Source organism: Narcine bancroftii, chromosome 1 (assembly GCF_036971445.1).
Source record: "Narcine bancroftii isolate sNarBan1 chromosome 1, sNarBan1.hap1, whole genome shotgun sequence".
Taxonomy (NCBI): Eukaryota; Metazoa; Chordata; class Chondrichthyes; order Torpediniformes; family Narcinidae; genus Narcine; species Narcine bancroftii.
In genome coordinates this window covers 277,190,006-277,215,066 of record NC_091469.1, presented here as the reverse complement: position 1 = coordinate 277,215,066, position 25,061 = coordinate 277,190,006, and the positions used below count along the sequence as shown (strand labels likewise).

Below are 25,061 nucleotides of genomic sequence, written 5' to 3'. Positions count from 1 at the left end.
TTGCCTCTGCCAGGTTGCTTTGTAACACTTGCATTGTTCCTTGGGTAGTGCATTGTTCAAAAGTTGAGACTGTTTTATTTGATACTCAAACCTTTCTTCTGTATTTGCAATTCATTGGTGAAATAAGAATTTAATCCCAGCGAGTGGATCCACAACAGACTGGTGTCAAAAAAAGCTGTTCATTGCCACAACACTTCTCCCAATCTTCCTTCAGAATTTTGTCAGAGTATATACATGACATCACATACAACCCCGAGATTCCTTTTCTGTGGGCACAGAATTACCACATATTGGTAGCGCAAAAAAAACCTGTATACAGTGTATACATATAACCAAATAAAGAACTGTAAACAGATAACAAACATAAGCAAATTGTGCAATATCAGGAGAATTTGAAAAAAATCAATAAAATGCACAAGTAAAAGACCTGAAATGAGTCCCTGATTGAGTTTGTGGTTGAGGAGTCTGATGGTGGAGGGGTAGCAGCTGTTCCTGAACCTGGCGATGTAAGTCTTGTGGTATCTGTACCTCTTTCCTGATGGTAGCAGCGAGAACAGAACACATGCTGGGTGGTTTGGCTCCTTGATGATTGCTGCTGCTCTCCAATGGCAGTGTTCCCTCTCGATATTCTTGATAGTGGAGAGGGTTTTGCCTGTGATGTCCTGGGCTGTGTCCACTACCTTTTGGAGGGATTTACACTCAGCGGTATTGGTGTCCCCATACTAGATGGTGATGCAGCTGGTCAGCACACTTTCCACCACACCTCCGTAAAAAATTTGCCGGGGCTTCCTGATGTCAACTGCTGAGGAACTCCTTGCCATAAATGTTGAACTTTCTGCAAATCTTCAAAGCCAATGGGAAGGTGGTTGATTACAGTGAATACTCTCCCAAACCATTTGTCCTCTTAATCTCAGTAATCGAGCTGTAGAATGCAAATGACATCTGCAGGAATGCATCCTCCAAGGCTTAGCTCCAAGTCATTGAAGCTGGCTTTGGAGAGGGTTCAGAAAATATTTACTGGAATGATGCCAGGAATAAAAGGGTTAGTGTATGAGGAGTGTTTGTCGGCTCTTAGATTGTACTCGTTGGAGTACAGAAGGAAGGATGAGATGGGACGTTTTGAATGCTGAAAGGCCTGGTCAGAGTAGATGTGGTGAGGTTGGTCCCCATGGTATGAGAGTCTAGGGCAAGAGGGCATCAATTTGAAACAGAGATGCAGAAAAATTTCTTTAGCCAAAGGGTTGTGAGTCTGTGGAACATGTTGCCTCAGGCTGCTATAGAAGTGAGGTTGTTGGGTGTATTTAAGGCAGAGATTGACAAGGTATTTGATTCATCAGGGCATCAAGGGTTAAGGGGAGAAGGCCAGTAGTGGGGGTGAGTAGGAGGATGGATCAGCTCATGATAGAAAGTAGAGCAGACTTGATGGGCTGATTGGCCTTCTTCTGCTCCTATATCTTGTGATCTTCTGAAGGATTAAAGGGTGGGTGATGGATTGGACTTTGCATTCAACATCTGCAGGATCCGTCTTCGATAAACCTGGTCCAACTGCATAATAGCACCCTCTGACAAAAAATGGTTCATATTGTGACCCTGGAAGACATGGACCTTGTCCTATTTCCTTGCAGCCATAGCTATTGATAGTGAAACTCATTGTTACCTTCAGGGCATCATTCCCATATTGCTGGGAATTCCTATCCCATGACCAATGAAAGTGGAGGAGAAGTATTTGAGATGTATCAGAAGCCTGACATAAGGTGTGCCCCACCCCACGAGATGCTCAACTGCCTGTCCCATCAGGCACACACCCCCCCCCCCCCTCAATCCGAGAAGGGCTTTTCACTTATCACATTGGTCTTGTGGGTTCTGAACTGGCTGATGAGGTTACATTGGAAGCAAATTATCCTTGAGGACTGCCTACAAAGAAGGGGATGATAAAACACAAGTACACCGTTAGATGTGTACCACTGTTCGCTGACAGACGTCTTTAATTCCGATGGAAACTTTTAATTTCCAAGAAGGGTCAACAGGAAGTATGTAGTGTGTACTGTGTGTTACATATTCACTAAAAACAGAGTAAAGGAAATTGTAACCAGAACCACATTAGATAGAAAAATAGAATTTGAAGTAGGCATCCACAAAACATATGAAGATAATTTGAAAAAATTGTCTTCGTGGCTGGTTGCCTGCTGGAATTGTCAGCTGAAAGCCCCAAGGGGCCTATGTCCAATCATTCCCCTCTTCAGCGGAATTTGGTCCAAGAATCTTGCAGCTTTGCTGACACTAGTTCATACCAACTAAATCAAAATGCCTGTGATTGTTCTGGTTTTGATCATTAATCACTGTTACTGTAACAGAAAATGCAAGAAATTAATCCTGTGGCAGAAACATGTTTGTATTCCTGCTCTTTGTAAATCATCCATTTCAGTGCATCTTCTGTAAACATCTGTGCATCATGGTATATTTTGGCTGCCTTAGCGATCTCAAGTTGCTGATAATAAAATGAGCAAGATATTTTGTACTCATGTAATCACTAAAAAAAACCCTGTATGTTGCATCGTTTCATCTGCTGGCATCATCCTGGTGTGGCACATATAGCCAAGCTGTTTGGATTTGTATTTTGCTAATGAAGGATAATGGAGTAAGATAGTAAATAAATAAATAAAGTGAGAATAGGTTATTCTGCAATTCATTGGTGCAACAAGCAGAGCTGTGGCTTCAGTCCTGAGCTCAGGTACTGCCTGTGTAAACTTGGTTCATTCTTTTCGTGATCATGCGGGTTTCCTCCAAACATTCTGTTTCTTCACATGGGTTGGCAGGTCAATTGGCCCAAGTAAATTGGCGCTGATGTGCTAGTGAATGATGGAATCTGGTGGGGTTGTGCGTTGGAGCCGGGAGGGAGGCATTTGGAATTTGGACAGCATATGTATGATTGATGATTGGTACCCTCTGTGGATCCGTCACTGTGATGTGAGGCTCTATGAGTTCAAGTTCAGGTTTATTGCTGAGTCAAGTTCAGGTTTATTGCCACCTGGTTGTACACAACCCGATGAAACAGCATCTCTCTCTGCCACGGTACACGCACAAAAATACACAGTACATAATGATTACATAAATATTCGAGTGAAGCATGAAAGTCTGTGATTATAGTAAAAACACAAAACTGCTGGAGGAACCCAGCAGATCTCACAGCACCCACAGGAGGTAAAGATATATAACTAGTTATTCAGGCCTGAGCCCTTCTTCAAGGTATGAGTAGATAGCAAGCGGGCACCTGAATAAAAAGGCTAGGGAGAAGGGGTTCCCAGGAGCCCATGTCCAGCAGCCCACAGCCCATGTGGGTCCTCTGAATGCATCGCCTGCAGCTTATTATGGGTCTCTCCCCCACTCAGCCCTTCACTGGTCTGCTACTGTAGTCACCATCCTCGAGGATCCTTTAGCCACTGAGCCCTGCGATTGATATTTGTTAATTAATATCCTCATCTGATTAATTTATGGTACTTATTAGTAGTAGCAGACGATCTATCATTGATCAGAAATACTGAACTTTTTAAATAAGATGAGATGCAAGGACTTTGATGCAGTTTTGTCAACGACGTGAGTTTTCAGGCAGCAAGTACTATGACTGAAGCTTCACAGTTCTTCCAGAGGTTGTGTCACTCAACTTTACCTCAATCTTTTTTCTTTATTGCCTTGTCTCACACATCCAGTTAGTGCTGCACCTATCTCCAATTCTCCCGCAGGCCGTGCTGCTGTTTTGTTCAATGAAGTGTGGAAAGTCTTAAACTATGTAAAAATATTCTCATTATAATGTGCACACACATATATAGCACAGGTGTAGAATAATAAATTTGCATTTACTTGGGACAGGAGACAGTACACATTCCACAGTTTTATTGCCGCTACTACATTCCCATGCCCACTATAAATTGTGCACGTTATTTCAACATGTAAAAACATTCTTGTATATGTAGCACACACACACATATAACACACAGTTAGTAAAAAGTGCACGTTATATTTATAAAATGACAGTAATGAGCTTGGAAATTAATTTGATTCAAGTGAAGATGCAATATACTGGTTAAAGAGAATACATTTATGTCCATTGACTTTAAAGTGCATTTGTCAGTGCTGTATACCGACAAAGGCAGGATTAAAATCCATAGGATAGAGGGAAATGAAAGCACAGATACAAGATTGCCAAATAGATAAAGAGTCCAACTGTCACATTGAGTGATTTGTTTTTCAGGTTGGAGAGTTAGTGTCAAATTCATTGATTATATTGAGACTAATTAATGACTGGATAGATTCAGAAAGCATAATTTCAGATTTGGCATGTGGTGCAGAACTTCAAAGTATTGCAAATTACAAGGGCAACAGCAATTGGCTTCAGGCAGGAACAGTAGGCCGATTGGCCTACTTCTGCTCCTATATCTTGTGAAGTGGAGACACGAGAGAGACTGCAGATGCTAGAATCTGGAGCAGGAACACAACCTGCTGGAAGAACTCAATGGGTCGAACAGCTGCCAGTGGGAGTAAAAAGGATAGTCAAAATTTCAGGCCATGACCATTCATTAGGAATTGATGAAATGAGTGACATGGAACTTGATTTAACCCAAGAAGAATTAATGTGATTAAAGGGTCTCAAGAGGAGAAAGGAGCAAGAATGTGTGAACAAAAACATTACAGGATAAATGTGTAAAACAACTAAAAATCACAAGCTCTCCTTGACTTTAGAGGCCAAGAGCATCTGCGCTGAACATGAAATACTGGTTGGTCTCAACCGAAACGTTGTATTCATTTCTCACCACCCCATTTTGGGAAGAATGCCAAGGCCTTGGAATGAATGCAACTTAAAAAAAAAAGTTTGAGAAGAACCATGAATAAGAGTGCAAATATTAAGTGGTTTTCCTCTGAGTGGGGAGGGTTAGGGGGAGATTTTATCGAGACGTTCAAAAATGAGCACATTTTTGATGAAGTTTACAGCATCAGGAGACTTGGTAACCGGAGTGTACAGGTTTAAATTAATGGGCTGAAGAAACTGGATTTCCAAGATGACATTTTGTGATCTGAAATTTACAACCTGAAGTGAAAACAGCTCCAATAATAAATTCAAAATAAAATGAGGCCAAAAAAGGAAAGAAAATTTGAACTAATTGAAAAGTTTAATGATTATTAAAATGAAAAGTGTACCTCAGTGGTGACTCATTCTGCGATTCACAATCTGTTGATGCTTCTGTCTGGGTCTTTTGCGGAGAACTGATGGGAGATAACCCAGGTTATTGAAAAGGCCAGGTTAAGAGATTGCTGAAGCATTGGCAAAGATTTCTGCACCCTCACTAGCTGCAGGAGAAGTCCCAGACCACTGGAGAGTACTGATGTTGCATCTTTGTTCAAGAAGGGAAAGAAGGATAATTCAGGAAATTTTTGACCAGTGGAGCTTGCATCAGTGATAGGGAAACTATTGGAGAGGATACTTGGAGGTAGGTTTGGCACATATTTAAGAAAGCATGGTTAGATTAGGGACCGTCAACTTGGTTTTGTGTGGGGTATTTTGATAAGGTTACAAAGGTGGTGTGACTTGGACAGTGGATGTCTAAGTGGACTTCAGAAAAGCATTTGACAAGTCTCTCATGGGACGTAAAGGAGCATGGGATCCATGGTGAATGATTAAGCACAGATTTGGCCAGCCCATTGAAGACTGGGTAGTGATGGATGGGTATTATTCTAGATGCTGAAATTGGTGTTGGGACTCCTGTTGTTTATGATATATATAAATGACAGTGAAAATGTGGGTGGGTGTGGTTGCAGATGGCACTAAAAGAGATGGTATTGTGGATAGTCTGGAGGACTATCAAAGAATACAACAGGATATAAATGAGTTACAAATATTGCAGAGAAATGGCAAATAGAGTTTAATCCAGGCAAATGTGAGGTGTTGCATGCAAGAATATCAAATGTAAGGGAAAGATGATAGCAAGACCCATGAAGACATTGATGTGCAGAGGGCTCTGGGGGTCCAGATCCTTAAAAGTGGCCTCACAAGGAGACAGGAAGGTGAAGATGGTGGATGTCATTCTTGCCTTCATTGCTTGACATATTGTGCATCAGAATAAGGAAGTCATGTCATAGATATATGAAATGTTGGTGAAGCCACACTTGGAATACTGTATGCAGTTCTAGTCACTCCATCACAGGAAGATATGGAGGCTTTGGAAAGAAAAGGTTTACCAAGATGTTGTCTGGTTTAAAGGATATGAGTTATAGGGAGAGATTTGATAAACTTGTTTCCTCTGAAGTGTAGGAGGCTGAGGGGTGACCTTTATAAAACTGAGAGGCATTGATAGGATAGTCAATATTTTACACAGGTAGGTGTCTGGAACATTAGAGGTTGTGATAGGAGCAGGTACAACATCAGCATTTAAGAGACTTCTGGATATACACATGATTATGGCAGGGGTGGAGGGATATCTATCAGGTGACTATGAACACATGACTATGACAGGTGGAGGGACATCTATCAGGTTCAAGCAGAGGAGTTTGTTTTATTTTGGCATCATGTTCGGCATAGACAACCTTACTATATTGTTCTATGCAAGATGATCTAATGGGGATTTAGCTTCTCTACACATTGCCAAATGCATCCATGTGCATCAAATTAACATGAAAGAAGTGTAGAGTAGGCAACACCCACTTTTTTTTCAGCAATGGAATGTGATCATTCTATAGCTAGGATCTCCATTCCAGGGATCTGGTGAATTATGACTCCTGATGTAGCACTTGGAATCAGTTTACAATTGGAAAGATCAAGCTTATTTTTTCCTGACCAAGTATAATAAAATGTAACTAAATATTGTGGATTTTCCAAGCATCCTCCAGAGATGCCAGTGGTCAGATGGCACTTTATATCTGCATTCTTGACTTTCACTACTAACTTATGTTGTGGGACCTCAGAGTATCAATTACATGTGTCCTAAAACCGATGGTGCTCTTGCTGCTCATCTCAGGTAGAAAGTGACTCCAAGTTAGTTGCATGCCTTCACCAGATCAATTACATTAATCACTCACCCTTCAAATTAGTCCTTGATTTCTGATTTACTCTGTAAATCTTTGCTGTGGAGAAGGTCATGGACTCCAAGGGATTGAAAGAAATCAGTTGTGATGTCCTGGACCATTGAGGAAGTGCCAGGAGGATGCATTGGCAGCCTGAGAATGTATTCAAGTTCACAAATCCCCAGGGCCTGATGAAGTGGTGGGAAGCCAGGGAAGAAATTGCAGAGGCCCTTGCTCCAATATTTTTATCATCTTTGGCTAGACTGAAAGGTGGCTAATGATGCACCCTTGTGTAAATTGGGCACAAGGACAAGCCCAGAAACCACAGGCCAGTGACCTTGATGTAGTAGTTGGAAAACTAATGGAGGGGCAGGATCTACCAGCAGGTGGATAGGCAGGGACTGATAGAAGTGGTCAGCATGCTTTTGAATGTGAGAGATTTCTTTTCTTCTTTGGCTTGGCTTCGCGGACGAAGATTTATGGAGGGGGTAAAAAGTCCACGTCAGCTGCAGGCTCGTTTGTGGCTGACAAGTCCGATGCGGGACAGGCAGACACGATTGCAGCGGTTGCAAGGGAAAATTGGTTGGTTGGGGTTGGGTGTTGGGTTTTTCCTCCTTTGCCTTTTGTCAGTGAGGTGGGCTCTGCGGTCTTCTTCAAAGGAGGTTGCTGCCCGCCAAACTATGAGGCGCCAAGATGCACGGTTTGAGGCGTTATCAGCCCACTGGCGGTGGTCAATGTGGCAGGCACCCAGAGATTTCTTTAGGCAGTCCTTGTACCTTTTCTTTGGTGCACCTCTGTCACGGTGGCCAGTGGAGAGCTCGCCATATAACATGATCTTGGGAAGGCGATGGTCCTCCATTCTGGAGACGTGACCCATCCAGCGCAGCTGGATCTTCAGCAGCGTGGACTCGATGCTGTCGACCTCTGCCATCTCGAGTACTTCGACGTTAGGGGTGTAAGCGCTCCAATGGATGTTGAGGATGGAGCGGAGACAACGCTGGTGGAAGCGTTCTAGGAGCCGTAGGTGGTGCCGGTAGAGGACCCATGATTCGGAGCCGAACAGGAGTGTGGGTATGACAACGGCTCTGTATACGCTTATCTTTGTGAGGTTTTTCAGTTGGTTGTTTTTCCAGACTCTTTTGTGTAGTCTTCCAAAGGCGCTATTTGCCTTGGCGAGTCTGTTGTCTATCTCATTGTTGATCCTTGCATCTGATGAAATGGTGCAGCCGAGATAGGTAAACTGGTTGACCGTTTTGAGTTTTGTGTGCCCGATGGAGATGTGGGGGGGCTGGTAGTCATGGTGGGGAGCTGGCTGATGGAGGACCTCAGTTTTCTTCAGGCTGACTTCCAGGCCAAACATTTTGGCAGTTTCCGCAAAGCAGGACATCAAGCGCTGAAGAGCTGGCTCTGAATGGGCAACTAAAGCGGCATCGTCTGCAAAGAGTAGTTCACGGACAAGTTTCTCTTGTGTCTTGGTGTGAGCTTGCAGGCGCCTCAGATTGAAGAGACTGCCATCCGTGCGGTACCGGATGTAAACAGCGTCTTCATTGTTGGGGTCTTTCATGGCTTGGTTCAGCATCATGCTGAAGAAGATTGAAAAGAGGGTTGGTGCGAGAACACAGCCTTGCTTCACGCCATTGTTAATGGAGAAGGGTTCAGAGAGCTCATTGCTGTATCTGACCCGACCTTGTTGGTTTTCGTGCAGTTGGATAATCATGTTGAGGAACTTTGGGGGACATCCGATGCGCTCTAGTATTTGCCAAAGCCCTTTCCTGCTCACGGTGTCGAAGGCTTTGGTGAGGTCAACAAAGGTGATGTAGAGTCATTTGTTTTGTTCTCTGCACTTTTCTTGGAGCTGTCTGAGGGCAAAGACCATGTCAGTGGTTCCTCTGTTTGCGCGAAAGCCGCACTGTGATTCTGGGAGAATATTCTCGGCGACACTAGGTATTATTCTATTTAGTAGAATAATAGTGTTTCATGAATCTGATAGATTTTTGAAGAGGTGACAAAGAGGAATGATGAGGGCAGGGCAATGGATGTAATGTAGTGTATGTGGACTTGAGCAAGTCCTGTGACCAAAGTCCAGCATGGCAGTTTAGTCTGAAAGGTTACATCACATGGGATCTAATGAGTGTTTGCCAATTGGATTCGGAATTGGCTTAGTGGAAGTAGTCAGAAGGAATGGTCAGAAGGTAGTGGAGGGATGTGTTTCTGCTTGGAGTCCTGTGATCAGTGGAGGGGGTGGTGGGCACAGAGTTGGTGCAAGGTCCATTGTAGTCATTATCAATGTTAACAGTTTGGAAGGTAAAGTTGTAATAAAATGTGCAGTAAACAGCAACATTGGAGGTTTAATGAACTTTGGAAAGGATAACAAAAGGATCTTGATCAAGGTGGGCCAAAGAGTGGAAAATGGAATTTAACTCTTAAGTGTGAGGTGGTTTTGTACTTGGGTAGTCAAACCAGGGTTGGAATTTCATGGTGAATGGCTGGGTTCTGGAGAGTGTTGTAAGGTGAAGGAGGCATTTGACATACTGGCTTTCATTGGGCTGGCTTTAGAGTACGGAAGTTGGGATCTCACAATTCAGCTGTAGAAGTTGGTGAGACCACACAGAAACTCTGTGCAGTTTTGCTCACCCAGCTATAGAAAGGCCATCAATAAATTGGAAAGGGGAGCAGAGGAGATTTATCAGGATGTTGCAGGGTCGACAGGAATCCTAATAGAGGTTTATAAAATTATGAGAGGCAATGAATAAAATGAATACTCATTTTTTCCCCCCAGGGTAGATGATTCCAGAACTAGAGGGCATAGGTTTATTCTGAGAGGAGGAATTTAAGAGGGATCTGAGCAGCAACTTTATGGGTCAGATGGGCAATAATCTACCAGAGGAAACTATACAGGCAGGAAGTTTCGATGGAGTTGATGGAAGGAGAGGGATTTGTGTAATAGTCCTAGCTGCACTCACAGCTCCCTAATTTCCTGTTGTCTTTTCAGGAATGGATTTTTTTTGCATAAGCCACTGTGTTCATAATTGACATCTAAATAGAAATCATTTAGCAACACATTCCATTATTCAGGAATCTGAATGCAAGCAATTTGAGAATATGAGCTGTCACTTCTCACTCCTGCTGTGGTGATAATTGATGGGCTTGAATTCATTGGTGAAACATCAAAATATCGAGTTCAAGTTACCACTGTCTGAAGTGCTTTTTCTATAATTCCATTCTGGATCAAGAAAAGCATAAGCATTTCCAAAATTTTGACCAAAATTTGATGTTAAATAGCTGTCATATGAAAGATAAGGTTCATTTAACATTACCACTGCTGAAACAGTTTGAGAATCTATGAAATGTATGTAAAACATGCTAAGTAGCAGAATCCTGACAGGGGTTTACATGCTTCACCTTTTTCCGGGAATTGAGTGCCCAGAGTATGTAGCTTATCGTGAAGCTCTGCTTTTAACTTGTATCCCTAATATGTACGTAGAATTGCAAAACGGTCAGATATGAAGGAATGAAAATCCAAGGAAAGAAAAACAGGATGGAAGTAAAAAGAAGAATCTCAAGGCTCTCATTTCTGGAGGCTCACTCAGCTCCATTTGAACACCAACTCCCACTTTTTGACATCCAGAAGAACAAAGGCAGCATACAGAAAAATTCCTTCCAAATACACTGAAACCGGCTCGGATTGGTAGCTGCTGGATAAATTAATTACAATGCCTAATACATACACCTGCATTAAGAATATACAGCTTAAAATACAAAAATACTAAATTCTATTTACACTGAACAAACTTCACTTGCATAAATATATCAATCTTAAAGCATTTAATTTTATTTTCAGTTGTTGCATCTGCAGGTTCTGCCCTCCATGGAGTTGTCAAAAAGATGAACAATAACATCATAGGTAATTAACCCCCCCCCATTTATAGATAAATCCTCTGACCTAAGCAGGGATAAGAAGAGGGTCTCACCAACAACAAGCAGCATCAACCAGCTCTTAGTCCTCATCAGCAAACATCAAGGATCCACACCACCCAGCACACACACTGTTTACACTGCTGCCATCAGGAACAAGGTATAGGTGCCACAAAACTCAGACCACCACATTCAGGAACAGCTTCTACCCCGCTGGGTTTCCCCTCCTATAGTGCTTCTTGGTTTTGGTGGCATTGAATGTGAGGTTGTTAGAACACCATTCAGCCATATTTTCAGCCTCCCTCCTGTATGCTGACTCTTTCGATTTTTATACAATCCACTTCTGTGTTTCGTCAGCAAATTTGTAGAAGGTACTGATGTTATGTGAAGTCACAGTCATAGGTGTATAGCAAGTAGAGCTGGGGACTAACAACGAGGCCCTGTGGTGCTCCAGTACTGATGGAGATTGTGGAGGAGATGTTCTTACTGATTGTGGTCTGGAAGTGAGAAAATCCAGGATCACAGTGGGGTGTTGAGGTCCAGTATGAATTGGCCTATTTATTAGATTTTTCAATGGTCTTGCAACAATGTTTTCAGAAAATAATAATTGAAATGCTGGTTCCATGTTGGAGAATTCCATATCATTTAAGTGTCCTTCTTGTGGCATTGTGATTGGAAAATTTGAATCACAACCTAAACACAAGTGCTCAATGCCTGTGCAATCGAATAGACTGGAACTTGCTAGCTGTGTTGTGTAACTGCTGGCATTTTTCCATTGCAACCATGAATTCCATACATATGCTGTCAAGAATGGGAACTTGGGATTTACTGACATATCAGGGAGACAGAATCTACTCATTCTGTCTGGAATCCCGTGATGGAATTTGGAATCTGGCTCGAATTCCTGAGCAGAAAAAATGTTGCGGACACAAGGGAGCCAAATTAGTTATTCAAACATTAAATCATTTTAATTTTATTTAAAATTATACATTCCTACCTATATTACTTTAATTTTTAGAAGTAAAACACAAAAATCTGAAGACGCCATGGCTGAAGTGAACAAAGCTGGAGAAACTCAGCAGGTCAAACAGTGTCCTTTATATAGCAAAGGAAAAAATACATAACCGACGTTTCGGCTTGATACGTTGATGAAGGGCTCAAGCTTGAAACTTTGGTTATGCATTTTTCCCTTTGTTATTATAAAGGGCACTGTTTGACCTGCTGAGTTTCTCCAGTTTTGTGTTTCTACTTCAATCTTTATTTACTTGAGTTGTTTTTGTGCAGGTGTACCAGCTGTCAGGATTGGCTGCTTGCCACACTGCCCCTACTCAGAACACGCTACAGGGCTCTGGGATGCAGAGGGCCAGTGAGGTTTCAGCCAGGATTAGTGTAGGTCAAAGTGATTGCAGGTGGTCATTCTGACTGGGAGATGAACCAGCAAGTCTGTGCAGACCATTATTCAATAGTAGATCCTTAAAGCCTGAAGCAACTGAATACCAGACTCTGCAAGGCGACTGTCATATGGCTCCATAAAATTACAGCTCTTTCTCTCGGGTGCAGTGTGAAATTTATTAGCCTTTGTGCTTCAAATTATTTTTTAAAAATGAAATCTTAAACAAAAAAAAAACAGTAATTTCTGGAAATACTCAACAGGTCAGGCTGCATCTGTAAGGAGAGAGAGAGAGCTGTTATTTCAGATTGGAGACCTTTGTCAGAACTGAAAAGTAGACCAAAAGCTGCCGAAGGGCAGGGGAGAGGTATGTCTCTGATAGGGTAACAAGCAGGGTAACCATGGAGATGCCTTAAACAAGGTTCTCTGGACCTTGAGTGAATGGGAGCAACAAGAGGGTGGGAACATGGACAAAGTGTATGCAGAGCAGAAGGACAGGCCCTCTGGGTCAGGTTGAGCATATCCTCTGTTTAAAGGGAGAGAAATAGTGTGTGCGAGAAACCAGATTGGGTGACCATGATGTGGGGCATCAGCGCTCAACAAGAGCTTTGTCTTGCCTGCCTCTACAATGTCCACCCAACTCCCACCCTGACCGATTAGTCTGTGGCCACTGGCACGATCACTGTGAAGCTCAATGCAAGCATGAGGAAGACCACCTGACTTACCAGCTGGGACCACAGCAGCCCTTTGGACTCTATACTAAATTCTACAACATCAAGTAACTTGATTTCTTGGTCTTTATCAGCCATCCAACTGTGATATTTGCTCAGCTTGTTTCTGGGCTGGTCCTCCTGCCTGGATTTCAAACTCTCACATTCATTTGTCTGGATTTTTTTTTGTCTTGGTGCTGTTGAAGTGGACGTGTGGGCCAACATTCTCTATGAGTAGTGCCATCCAAGAAGAAAGAGGGACATTATTAAAAAGGAGGAATCTCAGGGCCAGATTGGAATGACAAAGTTGAATCTCCATTCCTGTACTCTCAGTTGGGTTCGGGTTCTGTTAAACAATACAGCAAGCAGACTTCGCCCTTCACCCATGGTCTGCTTTTGTCATCAAGGCCTGTGTTACTTGCAAATCACAAGGAGGCTATCCATACATGACACATTGACACTCCTCAACTATGCCTGGTGGGCTCCATCTGTAAATTTAAATTTAGACATACAGCTTGGTAGGTAGCAGGCTCTTGAGTTCGTGTCGTCCAACTTACACCTAATTAGCCTACACCCTTGTACGGTTCAAACGGTGGGAGGAAACCGGAGTCCCGTTCCCCGGGAAAACCCAAGCAGAAATGGGGAGAACATATAGACTCTTTGCAGACAGTGTGGGATTCGAACCCCAGTCCTGATTACTGGCGCTCTTGCAGCATCGCACTACACCAACCATATCACCCACAGGCTGGGAATACAACGAGAGTTGCACACTTTCACCTGAAAATATAAAGCTTTTTTTTTTATAAATAGTGATGTGAAACAATTGGGAGTTCAAAGTGGATGTAACATTAGGACAAATTTGGACATCTGAATGGCCAATTCCGACATCCTTTGTTATTAGTATGTTACAGCCTGCCTCATTGGTGATGGTGGAATTAATTGGGACATTCCTAGCACTGATAGGAAGCCATTGGATTATGGCTTCTCAATTTTATTTTTCTTAAATTCCATTTCTCAGCATTGATGCTTAATACCATAGATCAATCTTTTGCTGTTGAAGAGCATGTTTTGTCTGGTCTCCTGTAGTGTATCTGTCTAGGTTAACATGCTCATCTTATCTCATTCTTTCAAATCTGTGATCTCCCTCCTCCACCTCAGACATTGCCACTGTTTGTAAAACGATTCCTCACTGTTAGATTAAATCTAGTGTGTAACTTGGTACAATTTCTAACATGACTCATTCTCCTGCAGGCACTACAGTTTTTTATAATAAGATGAGGTGGACTTTGTACATTTTTTTAAAACTTGAGTGTGATTGAACTGATGTTTGACACTCACCATTTACAGTAAAGGTTATACCAATAACTGGAGACTGCCAATGGCAGTGTTTCAGATTCTGAGTTCAGTCCCATTTCATCATTGCACTAATTCATTGCTGGTCTGCTTTATAGCCAAGTTTATTTCAAATATAATTCCTGGTTTTTCCATAGTCTCTGAGATGCCATTTGGATCACTAGCAGGGGGTTGCGTTACATCTGTCAATCTTCAGTTCAGAATGACCTTTGCATGTTTCTTTCAGTCACCTTGGAGTGATATGTGAATCCATGACCTTCTCACTCTGAGGCCCATTGTGGAGGAGTGACCTTCAGGAGATGCACATCAGGAAGATGTGTACTTAACTCTCGATTAACTGATATCGACCAACAATCGACAGACTTTTTTTTAATAAGCTGCACATTGAAGAATCTGCAAGGAAAATTATTTTTCTTTCACAAATAAGATTATATCTGTCTCTGAGGATGATGTTAGAACGCCATTCAAGAGGGGGATTCCTCACAAGACTCAGGCCCTGACAGCGTACCTGTGAGATTACTGAAAATTCATGCCAACCAACCAGCTGCAGTGTTCACGGACATTTTCAACCTCTTATTGCTGCAGTCAAAGGTTCCCACCTGCTTCAAAAGGGCATCACTCATCCCAGTGCCCAAGAAGAGTAGTGTGAGCTGCCTAAATAACTATTGCTCAGTAGCACTAACGTCTACTGTGATTAAATGCTTTGAGAGGGTGTCCATGGCCAGAATTATGTACCCAAGCTACGAACTGGAACCATTGCAATTTGACCATCATCATAATCGCTCTACAGCAGATGCAATATTGCTGGCTCTCCACTCAGCTCAAGAACACCTCAAAAAACAGCAAGTCATACATACAACTGCTCTTCATCGACTACAGCTCAGCTTTCAATACTATTATTCCCTCAGTGCTGGCCAAGAAGCTACTAACTCGGGGCCTCTGCACTGGATCCTTGACTTTCTCATTTCAAGACCATAGTCAGTGTAAATTGGAAGCAACGTCTCCTCCTCAATGATTATAAACACAGGCGCACCTCAAGGATGTGTGCTGAGCCCACTACTCTATTCATGATACACCCATGATTGTGAGGCCAGGCACAATTCCAATGCCATCTATAAGTTGCTGATGACACCGTAGTTGTTGGCAGAATCACAAATGGCAATGAGGATGTGTACAGGAGGGAGATAGAGCAGCTCCTTGAGAGGTAACACAACAACGACCTTGAGCTGACATTAGCAAAATGAAGGAAAAAATTGTGGACTTAAGGGGGAAGTCAGGGGAACATGACCCAGTCCTCATCGAGGGCTCAGTAGTGGAGAGGGTTAAAAATTCCTGGGTGTCAACATCTCTGAGGATCTGTCCTGGAGCCTCCATGTTAGTGAGGTACTTAAGAAGATTAGATATGTCACCAAAGACTCTTGAAAGCTTCCACAGTTGTACCATTGGAGAGCATTCTGGCTGGTTGCATCACTCTCTGGTATGGAGGTGCCAACTCTCAGGATAAGGAAAAACTCCAGAGTTTGTTAACCCAGCCTGCGACATCACAGGCACCAGACTTCACTCATAGAAACATGGAAGAGCGGAGCAGGAGTAGGTCATTCGCCCCTTCGAGCCTGCTCCGCCATTCAACGAGATCATGGCTGATCTTAAAGTTCAGTACCCCATCCCCGCCTTCTCTCCGTAACCTTTAATACCCTTATACTGAAGAAATAGATCTAATTCCCTCTTAAATATATTTAATGAACCTGCCTCTACTGCCCTCTGTGGCAATGAATTCCACAGATTCACCACCCTCTGGGTAAAGAAATTCCTCCTCATCTCGGTCCTAAATGGTTCCCATCCTTGGAAACTTCCCATCTGCATCCATTCTGTCCAGTCCTGCCAGAATTTTATATGTCTCTATGAGATCCCCTCTCAATCTTCTAAACTCCAGCGAGTACAATCCCAATTTGCGCAATCATTCCTCATAAGTCATTCCTGCCATTCCATCGAGAACATCTACTTGAGGCAGAGTCTTAAAAAAGCAGCCTCTATCCTCAAAGATCCCACCACTCAGGCCATGCCCTCTTCGCTTTGTTACCATTGGGGAACAGGTACAGGAGCCTAAAGACAAGCACTCAACAGCACAAGGTCAGCTTCTTCCCCGCTGCCATCAGATTCCTGAATAATCAATGAACCAAAGACACGGCCTTACTTTTTGTGCCCTATTATTTTTATTTTTTATTATTATTATTGTTGTAAGTTGGTTCATAATATGAATGTTTGCACCATGACGCTGATGCAAAAAACACCGAATTTCAAGTCTTGCTCAAGACAATAAATTCTGATTCTGTTTAACCCAATGACCATCTACATTGTTTTTTTTTCCCACAATGACATTGCAGTCTGATTTGTTTGCAGAATTGTAAGAGAAACTTCTCCAGGTGCAGTCATAATCTCAGAGCTCTTCCCCTATCATGATTCTTCAGTGAAAATTGAGGATACAGATCTAGATTCGAGTGCAGGGCTTTGTGAGGAATAAACTGGACAGGGAAAAGATTAACCACAGAGAGAACGATTTATGACAAGCAGTGCCACTGGTTTGATTCTTTTGTAATAGAAGTAGAGGGATTTGGGTATGAACCATGGCAATTTTGCCAAGAAACTATAGACAGCCTGAGGCAATGGTGTTGACAGGGCCAAAAAGGGGTGAGTTGTGTCCAGAATTTAATGCTGTCTAAGATCGTTAGGACTTTGTATTTTTTTATCGTATAATTCTATAATTATAAAATTTGATTTGTGGTTACTTGTCATATGCTTTATTATTTGCAGTATTTTATATTATATCAGTTGTAAAATAAAGCTAATATTAGCATATCTTTCAATATCTGTCAATATTTTGAAAAGAGGCCCTGCATCAGGACTGAGAGAAGAGGGAAGATAGCGTGTTGAGCCATCCACCTATCACTTACTGGTCCCTCCCTCACCCCTCTCTGCCCCCTACCCTTTACACTGGCTTTCATCCCTCTCTACTCTCAGACCTGATACACGGTCTTGACTCGAAAGGTTGACCTTCCTTTTCTCTCCTATAGACGCTGCCTGACCAGCTGAGTTCTGCCAGCAGTTTGTTTTTTCCTCTTTATTCCAACATCTGCAGTCTCTCATGTCTCCCTAAATTTTAAGAATTGTGACTTGCTTTAAGTCTTGCCTGGCTCTTCTCCACCTGGATGTTGTAGGGGTAACCACAGAGCAGAGAGGACTGCCAACCAAGCACCAGTAACACTGGTTCAGAGACAGGACATAGGATATATAGCATTGGACATGTTTTGAAACAAATCTTGCAAATGGTTTAAAAGGAAACAATGAACTTTTGGAAAAACAGGCGAATGAAGGATTTTGGAAGGGCAGCCACAATAGGCTCAATGAGTTTTACAATTTCAAAACATTGCAATAAAATCTGGAGGCTGAATGGAGCAGAATCATTTAATTTTTACTCTGTCAGACAGTCTTTTAGAAAAACCCAGCAGATGGGGACATTTTCCCCTCAATGTTTTTTTTTCCCCTCTAACAATATGTAAGGATTTAAAAAGTAATGTGAATGAGCCCAGTTTAAGGAATAACTAAGACTTCTGGAATATAATACAAAAGTCTTCAGACACTGTGATTGAAGTAAAAAGGCAATGCTGGAGAAACGCAGCAGGTCAGATCGTGTACTTGATATAGCAAAGATATAACCCACATTTCAGGTTGAGCCTTTCATCAAGGTATAATAATACAGTACTGTCCGACCTGCTGCGTTTCTCCAGCTTTGTGCTTTTACTTCGGGAATACGATTCCTTTTTATCAGAAACCTGGCTGACCTCTTCAAAATATAGCTTTGCCCCACTGATGACAGTACATTTTTTTTTAAGGATCCTGATTTTTTTCCCTCAACAAGCATTACCAACGTAAAAGCTGGTAAAGGAGAAATGTGATTTACCAAAAAACAAAATGCAAATACTTTGATGTAACCTGGAATTATTTTAAACTGATCCATTGAACTAAGTAAATTTACAGCACATAACGAGGGGCATTTGGCATGTCTCTTTGCTGCTGGTTGCATGCTTCAGCAAGCCGAATCATTGCCTTCATCTCTTGCAACCTTTTTCCACCTGGTCCCTTATTTTGATTATTTATATTTTTCCCAGAAAGCCAATTCCATCCCACCAACAAACCAATGCATAAAGAATCTTCACACTGATTACAGAAAACTAATTTCCTGATTAGATGAGAAGTTTCCATCTTCATTTAACCAATTCTGTAATGAGGATGTGGAAAGTCTGCAGAGGGATATCGTTAAGCTGGATGAGTGGGCAAAGGTCTGGCAGATGGAGTACAATGTTAGTAAGTGTGAGGTTATCCACTTTGGCAAGAAAAATAAAAGAGCTGAATATTACTTAAAGGGTGAAAAACTACAGCATGCTGTTATGCAGAGGGACTTGGGAGTGCTTGTGCATGAATCGCAAAAAGTTAGGTTGCAGGTGCAGCAGGTTTTATTAAGAAGGCAAATGGAATGTTGGCCTTCATCGCTAGAGGAATTGAATTCAGGAGTAGGGAGGTAATGTTGCAACTGTATAAGGTACTGGTGAGACCGCAGCTGGAGTACTGTGTCCAGTTCTGGTCTCCATATTTGAGGAAGGATATACTGGCTTTGGAGACGGTCCAGAGGAGGTGTAATAGGTTGATCCCTGGGATGAAGGGGTTGACTTATGATGAAAGATTAAATCATCTAGGATTGTATTCGCTCGAGTTCAGAAGAATGAGAGGAGATCTTATAGAAACATATAGGATTATGAAGTGTATGGATAGGATAGATTTAGGAAGGTTTTTTGAGCTGGCCGGGGAAAGTAAAACGAGAGGACACAGTCTCAAGATTCGGGGGAGTAGATTTAGGACAGAGATGAGGAAAAATAGTTTTTCCCAGAGAGTAGTGAATGTTTGGAATTCTCTAACCGGGGAAGTGGTTGAGGCTGCCTCATTAAATATATTTAAAATTCGGTTAGATAAATTTTTACATGATAGAGGAATTAGGGGATATGGGGAGAAGGCAGGTAGGTGGAGTTAGGTCATAAATTAGATCAGCCATGATCGTATTGAATGGCGGAGCAGGCTCGATGGGCCATTTTTGGCCTACTCCTGTTCCTACTTCCTATGTTCCTGTGTTCCTAATTCTTTGTACTTCACTATCTTAAAACACATTGTTCACTCTGCTCCAACATAAATAGTGGCAATATCACCTGACAAAAATAATCTTGAAAACCTGGCATCAGCATTTTGGAATCACTAGCCTTAATATTTTTTATATTAATTCAAATATAAAATAAGAAAACATTTATAAATTGAAAATATAATTAGCCAGGGCTTGTGGCTAGGATTATGCTGGCTTTTCTATGTATACCAATGATGTCTGCCTTTTCTATATCTGTTAGTATCTACATTCTGCCCAAAACAGACCAGATTCATGATGACAAAGTCCCTGTACAACAACATGCTGTGTCTTGTGGGTAGAACATGGAACAGTTGAAAATAATTTATACCACTCATCAAAGATGGCATCATTTTGATTGTCCCTGACCTAGTAGAAGTGTAGCAGGCATATTTTGTAGTATAATTGCTGGAAAGCTTTGCCAAGTCTGTGTTCAGCTGCTGTAATCCACGAGTCCAAAGATGGGGACAGTAATCGTCAGGACTGAATCAGCAAACTTGGGACTTCGTCATTCGCTCATCTTTATTGAACATCCTGACATTGGCAAGTTACTGACCTGTAAAATACTGTTGCACCAGATTTCAAAATGGGAAATAATAACTTGAGCATTAATTGTTCAGAGTAGTAAAATGTTGACAGGAATGTAATATGTTTATTACTTTCAAAAGGCCTTCGATAAAAGTATTCACTTGGTAATTTGTAACAAAGGTCAGGAAATAGCACTGCTGATTAACAAGGGGACATACAGTGCCCTCCATAATGTTGAGGCAAAGACACTTTTTTCCCTTATTTGTCCCTGTACTCTACAGTTTTAAATTTGTAATCAAACAATTCACGTGATTAAAGTGCACATTCCAGATTTTATTCAAGGTTATTTGGATACATTTTAGTTTGACCATGTAGAAATTACAGCACTTTTTATACATAGTCCCCTCATTTCAGGACACCATAATGTTTGGGACATTTGGTTTCACAGGCGTTTGTGGGAACTCAGGTCTGTTTAATTGCTTCATGGGTGCAGGTATATGAGAGCTAGGCTTGTTTCTAAGCTTTTGATCACCTCTGGAGTCTGTAGTTCCCATTTTCAAGATGAGGACCAGATTGTGCCAATGAAAGTCAAACAAGTCATTATGAGGCTGAAAACAAGAATAAAACTGTGAGAGACATCAGCCAAACCTCAGGATTACCAAAATCTGGAATGTGCACTTTAATCACATGTGAATTGCTTGATTACAAATTTAAAACTATGGAGGGCAGGGACAAATAAAGGAAAAAAAAGTATTTTTTCCCACACATTATGGAGGGATTATCCAATAATGGGGCAAATGTACAAACTCTGCTAATTGCTGCATCACCTGGAAAATGACAGACAGAAATACTGGTGGAAATCGTTTGAGTTTATCAGAAGTAACCATAAGTGGAGAGAATGGTACTTGGGAAACATGAGATTATAAACATAAGGAAAAGATTTAATCGTCCAATGGACTCAGCAAATTCAAATGGCAAAATTAATTGTTAAAAGAGTTCATAGTTTGCTTTGGGATACCTTCCTGGAGTAATGCGCTGTGAAAGAAATATTTACACCTATACTGCATTTTGTGTAATGGGACAGGGATAAATAATGATCTTGTAATGGGTGAAAAATGGTTGCAATAATGTGGATTTTGCTGGGATTTCTTTGCATGAGTGCTGGTATATTAGGGCCTCTGTGTGAATGGGGAAGGCTTCACTCAGCAAAATCAAAGAAATGTCACCAATTTATTTTCAATTCTTGAGGGATAAAATTGAGTTTAGAACTAGTGTCTTGAACTTAGAACCAATTATATAGATATGAGGACTGAATTGGCTCAGTAGATTGGTAATTAAACAGTTCACTAAATAAATGATGTCAAATATTTAAGAAAATATTTTTCATTCCCAAAGGAGATACTTTCCATTGAGAGATGAAAGTTTGCCAGAGAAGTGAACCAGTCATTGCTCAGGAAGTTCGGGGATGATGGAAGTTAAGGATAGAATTCAAGTGCAATTAGCCTGAATAAGAAGGAACAGCAAATGATTTAAAAAAAAATGCAATTGGGCAGAAAATACATTGTGAGAGTAAATGTATGAGAAATATATTGTAAAACAATATTGCAAAGGCAAAAATATGTGGGTGTTTTCAAGACAATACTCAAGCATATTGTCAATTAAAACCATAAATAAACAAGAAAAAGACACACATAAATGTACTTTTAAAACTCAAGCTGATAAGCCTGTTCAAACAAAATGGGGTTGGTTAAATGGGCTCTGGATGGTGTAAAGCTGAGGTTCCAGATAGAAGGGTTATCTGACATCTCAACTCAGAAGATTATCATGGACTTCCCTTTGAGTCCAGCGGTGAAGTGAGGTGTTAGATGTGTATACCTCTGATCTTTGCATCCATGTGCGTGTGATTTTCTATGAAATCACTGGCTTCATGGGCAATGTTCCCTCTAATTTTTAGTAGTCAGTGTGCGCAAAAATCTTACGTTGTGGACATTTTTTCGCGTGACAAAAGTATGTGCGCACTGAATATAAACTTGCCAAACGATGCTTCAGTAAGTCAAGTTTCCAAATATCATCCCACTAGCAAATTCTTCAGCAACTTTCCCATCACAACATTACAAACAGATAACTCCAGTTTCTGAATCATGCATAAACTCGCAGCTGAACATTCATGACCTTATGATCAGGGGTGCAGTGCTAATTTTTTAGGTGCTGGAGCTCACCAAAAATGACCACAAGGAGGTGCCGGAGCCACCCCCTGAGGTGCCGGAGTGACGGTCCGGTGAACTCTGGAAGCACTGCACCCCTGTCCATGAGCTTTCATTGTAGCAGTTTTTATTATTTTGTTAAGTCATTCAACTTTAAACAAACTTGCAGTTCTTTTGAGCTTCACGCCCTTCGCTTCTTTTGAATTTGACATAGTGAATCAATATTTTTTCAATAAAAACTCAATAAGCTATCTACAGAATTTGAAACAGATATTCGTAAACTTTATGATATGAACACTGTCCGCCAAACATGGCTGCAGCTGTACAAACCGGAACAGGAAAGGTGAGGTGATGTAAATTAGTGATTTGCAAATGTGGTATTTGAAAAACTGACTAAGTAGTTAACAGAAACAGTAAGCTAAAAGATTGTTTTCAATAAGTATAATAATTACTACATTATTTAGGTAACTTACCTTGTGTGGATGCATTAATTTCCTTTGTGTGCTGGTTGCAAAACGTGTGCGCTTACACACACACACACACACACACACACACACACACACACACACACACACACACACACACACACACACACACACACACACACACACACACACACACACACACACACACACACACACACAGAGCTTAGAGGAAACAGTGCTCATGGGCAATGCTTGCTTGCCCAAAGGCTGAATGTTTAATTCCATTGCAAAGCAGACATCCGTCAAAAACATGTCAGTGTTACCAATGAAGCCATCAGCAAACAAAAGGACAAAAAAGTCGGTGAAGCACAAAATGTTTATAATAAGCAAAGACAAAGATGCCCAACAAAACGAAAAGGCTTTATCCCTCCACAGTTCACCCTCTCCAGTCAATGCACCTGATGTACAAGAGCTGAAATATAGAATATGCCACTTTCTAATCCATAAATGCATGTTCCAGTTATTAAAACAGGAGGAGGAATCTTTGCCTATCCCTTCCACCTCACTTTCCTCTTGTAGAAAACTACGAGGCATAAACCACATTGGAAGTGGATCATTCTTAGGGATTTCCTGGACTGTATGAATTAATATTACACCAGATACTTGAGGAATGATAAACAATGAATTGATTTGCTTCTCTTTGTTGCCATAGTGAAATCTACCTGAAGAGTTTATATTTAGGATATTTTGTGTTGCCTCTAAATTGTTATGTTATTTTTAAACTTGCTCTTTTTCTACATTAAATAACATGATTGTTAAGTGAATTCCAGATGTTCAATTTTGGTTTTAGAAAATTAATGGCAATCTTCTAATTCACAAATTTTTGGAGTTTAGTTGGCTTGTCTACAAAACAATGTGTTCTAGCTTGCTTCCTGATGCAAATTCTTTGCTTGCGTGACTGTTGTAAACAGCTTGCAACTTGGATCATTTTCAGTTTAAAGTCTGTGGCTGTCTGAATCATGCATTAAGTATTTACTCCAGCATTAAATTTCCCTCTTTTCTAATGTCAGTTTAAAATGACCTGTCAAACAAAACAATATAAATTAAGCCTGTGATGCAGAAAAGGAGTCACATTCATAACTCCAAAATGTAGAAAGAGGCCCAATTTAATCTCATGATTGCAGCAAGAACACATTTTTCTTGGGTACGTGAAACAGGATTAGAATACCCAGGTTTGGCAATTGACCCCGAATTGGAGTGGTATAATGTAACTAGTAAAACTTCTGCCTAATGGGTCCATCCGCCTGGATTTAACTCTGCTGGCCTGGAATTTGTGATGGCCTTAATATCAACTTCTCTAGTTTCTGTTAAACAGCCTCCTTCTTCCCCATCCCTTTTCCCCTTCTCTCTCTCTTGCCTTTTCTTTGTCTCGTTTCACAGAGCCAAAATCAATTCTCACCTTGCCTCTCATCAAATCCAATTAACACCTTTTGACTGTTAGGCTTCTCCTGCCATTTTTCAGTCTTTATTCAGGTGCTTTCCTGTTTTTTTGTTACTTATACCTTTAAGAAGGGCTCAGGCCCAAAATGTCAGTACGTTATCTTTACCTCCTATGGACTGTGCGACCAGCTGAGTTCTTCCAGCATTTCTTGCTGTTTTTACTATCACAAGCATCTGCAGACTTCAGCGTTTCACTTCCCAGTTTCCTCTCATATCTCAAACATAGCAAAAAAAATAAAGTGTAACTAAATAGACAACAGGGCTGGTACTTCACTTAGCATTCAGGATGTGTCCTCAGGAACAAGAGTGATCATGGATTTGGCATTATTTATAGAGAAGTCCTTAATTAACAGCATTGCTGGATTGCTGAGCCAAGCACTTGAAACAACTCCAGCAATAAATTTCTTACAGCTCAGCATGAAGATGTTATCTGTGAGGTGATGGTTGCTGAGGCAGGGTGAACACTGAGTTCTTGAGCTCAGGACTACACCCCAGCTCTTGGCTGGAAGTGGCCATTGACAGACTACCTGATTCCTGCAACATCTTTCATTACTCCGTGTTGGATGTGATGTAAGCTGCCTTCTCCTCTTTGTTAAGCTGTACAGCTCTCCCCAACCTGATAGTACCATAGTTGAGCTTGCAACCCTGGTGATGCAGGAGACCATCAGATGCAGTGGATGTTAATTCCCAGAACCAGCCCCTCAGTTTCAAGCTGTGGATTCATTGCTGTGGAGCACCAGTGGAAGGGAGGTATTTGCT

At 41.4% G+C, this 25,061-nt stretch overlaps 2 long non-coding RNA genes across 3 annotated transcripts in view; one reads left to right on the top strand and one right to left on the bottom strand.

Moving 5' to 3' along the window:
- Positions 1 to 3,032: 3,032 nt before the first annotated feature.
- On the bottom strand, positions 3,033 to 24,736 carry LOC138744264 (uncharacterized). Its single transcript, XR_011345417.1, has 3 exons — positions 24,410 to 24,736; positions 5,194 to 5,259; positions 3,033 to 3,783 (listed from the first exon to the last, which is right to left on the bottom strand). It is a non-coding gene; the product is annotated as an uncharacterized lncRNA (long non-coding RNA).
- LOC138744246 (uncharacterized) overlaps positions 22,631 to 25,061 on the top strand; it is a 58,331-nt gene continuing 55,900 nt past the window's right edge. For both annotated transcript variants that reach the window (XR_011345401.1, XR_011345391.1), the window contains exon 1: positions 22,631 to 22,720. This is a non-coding gene — a long non-coding RNA (uncharacterized lncRNA). The remainder of the gene's footprint in view (positions 22,721 to 25,061) is intronic.